Source organism: Taudactylus pleione, unplaced genomic scaffold (assembly GCF_031769625.1).
Source record: "Taudactylus pleione unplaced genomic scaffold, aTauple2 ptg003724l, whole genome shotgun sequence".
In the NCBI taxonomy this organism is placed as follows: domain Eukaryota; kingdom Metazoa; phylum Chordata; class Amphibia; order Anura; family Myobatrachidae; genus Taudactylus; species Taudactylus pleione.
This window is the reverse complement of record NW_028288048.1, coordinates 45001-47500: the sequence shown is the minus strand read 5'-3', so window position 1 is coordinate 47500 and position 2500 is coordinate 45001.

The following is a 2500-nucleotide window of genomic DNA, read 5'->3' as shown; positions in this document are numbered from 1 at the left end:
CCTCGGACGTCACGGCGTCGCTGCTGCGCGCCACCTTTTGCGGGGCGCCGGCGGAATTTACCCGACCTCCTGGAACCGGGTCCCGGCACGAGGCCCTTTTTCCCGACCTCATCGGGACTTCCAGAGGTTGCAGTTCCCCTGTCTGCCGCCGGGTGGCGCTGCGCCGCAGGGAACGGATGAAGGGGAAGGGCCGTACCCCTTCGGCCCTGCCGGGAGACCTCCGGGGGCTCCCGCGCTGGCGGAAGGGGCTCTCTCCCCGGTCGCCCCTGGAGCCCTGGCACGGAACGCCTCGCTCGCAGAATCTCCCGTGCTCTCCTGGAGCCCTGGCCGGGCCGCCTCGCTCGCAGAATCTCCCGTGCTCTCCTGGAGCCCTGGCTGGGACGCCTCGCTCGCAGAATCTCCCGTGCTCTCCTGGAGCCCTGGCTGGGACGCCTCGCTCGCAGAATCTCCCGTGCTCTCCTGGAGCCCGGCCTGGGCCTCCTCGGGTGGGAGAAGGCCCCCCCGGCCAGTCGCCTCGCTTTCTCTCTCCCTCTCCTAACAATCCGCCGGAGGGTTTCCCTCACGGGTCACGCCACCGGTGCTGCGCGCCACCTTCAGCGGCGGCTTCTCCCTCTCTTCCCCGAAGCCTCGGAAGCGCAGGGCGGACGAGGGCACCCCGGTCCGACCTCATCGGGGCCTCCGCAGAGGGGAGTCGGCCTCCCGTGGACCGCCGCCCCTTGGCCTGACGGGCCCCTGGGGGGCCGGGGAGGGGGCAGGGGCGAAGGCCGGTGCCCGCCGGCACGGCGGCGCCCCCCGGTGGCCACCCGGTGGCGCTGCAGCAGCACCCCGGGAGGGCAAAAAATTGAAATAAAAAAAAATAGAGCCACCCGTGAAATTAAAACATTGGGGGGAGTAAGGTGCAGACCCGCCCCGACCCGCGGCGCCCCCCGGTGGACGCCCCGCGACGCTGCACCAGCAGCGCCCCGTGAAATTATTACTATTATTATTATTATTATTATTATTTTGAAAAAAATGAAAAACAGCCACCCATGAAATTAAAACACAGGGAGAGTGCACGGTGCAGGCCCGCCCCGCCGCGCGGCGCCCCCCGGTGGACGCCCCGGGGAATCGAAAAAATGAATAACAAAATGAAAATTTTTAAAGTAGCCACCCATGAAATGAAAACATAGGGAGAGAGTGCAAGGTGCAGAAACGCCCCCCCCCCACGCGGCGCCCCCCGATGGACGCCCCGGGGAATCGAAAAAATGAATAACAAAATGAAAATTTTTAAAGTAGCCACCCATGAAATGAAAACATAGGGAGAGAGTGCAAGGTGCAGAAACGCCCCCCCCCCCCCCCCCCACGCGGCGCCCCCCGATGGACGCCCCGGGAATTAAAAAATAAATAACAAAATGAAAATTTTTAAAGTAGCCACCCATGAAATGAAAACATAGGGAGAGAGTGCAAGGTGCAGGCCCGACCGAATCGTGGACGCCCCCCGGTGGACGCCCCGCGCCACTGCAGCAGCACCCCGGGAATTTTTTTTATTTTTATTTTTTTTTAAGAAATAGCCGCCCATGAAATAAAAACATAGGGGGAGTGAGGTGCAGACCCGCCCCGCGGCGCCCCCCGGTGGCCCCCCGGGAAAATGAAAAAAAAAATAAACAAATTTGAATAGCCACCCGTGAAGTAAAAACATAGCGAGAGTGAGGTGCAGACCCGCCGCGCGGCGCCCCCCGGTGGCCGCCCGGGAATTTAAAAAAAATAAATAAAAAATTACAAATTATATGCCACCCATGAAATAAAAACATAGGGGGAGTGAGGTGCAGACCCGCCCCGCCTCGCGGCGCCCCCCGGTGGCCGCCCGGGAAATGTTTAAAAAAAAAAAAAAAAATGACATAGCCACCAAATGAAATAAAAGCATAGGGTGAGTGAGGGGCAGAGTCGCGGCGCCCCCCGGTGGCCGCCCCGGGAATTAAAAAAAAAAAAAAAAATTCTATAGCCACCCATGAAATAAAAGCATAGGGTGAGCGAGGTGCAGACCCGCCCCGCCTCCCGGCGCCCCCTGGTGGCCGCCACTGGAATTTAAAAAAAAATAAATTATGTAGCCACCCATGAGACTAAAAAAAACACAGGAGGAGTGAGGTGCAGACCCGCCCCGCCTCGCGGCGCCCCCCGGTGGCCGCCTGGTAAAATAAAAAATGTAAATAAAATTGTATAGCCACCCGTGAAATAAAAACATAGAGGGAGTGAGGTGCAGTCCCGCGGCGCCCCCCCCCCCCCCCCCCCCCGGTGGCCGCCCTGGAAAGTTTTAAAAAAAAGTAATTCTGTAGCCACCCATGAAATACAAACATAGGGAGAGTGAGGTGCGGACCCGACCCGTCCCGCGACGCCTCTGCGGCAGCACCCCGGGAAATCTGAAAGAATATGAAAAAAAATAGCCTCCCATGAAATAAAAACATAGAGAGAGCAGGGTGCAGACCCGCCTCGCGGCGCCCCTGCAGCAGCACCCCGGGAAGTT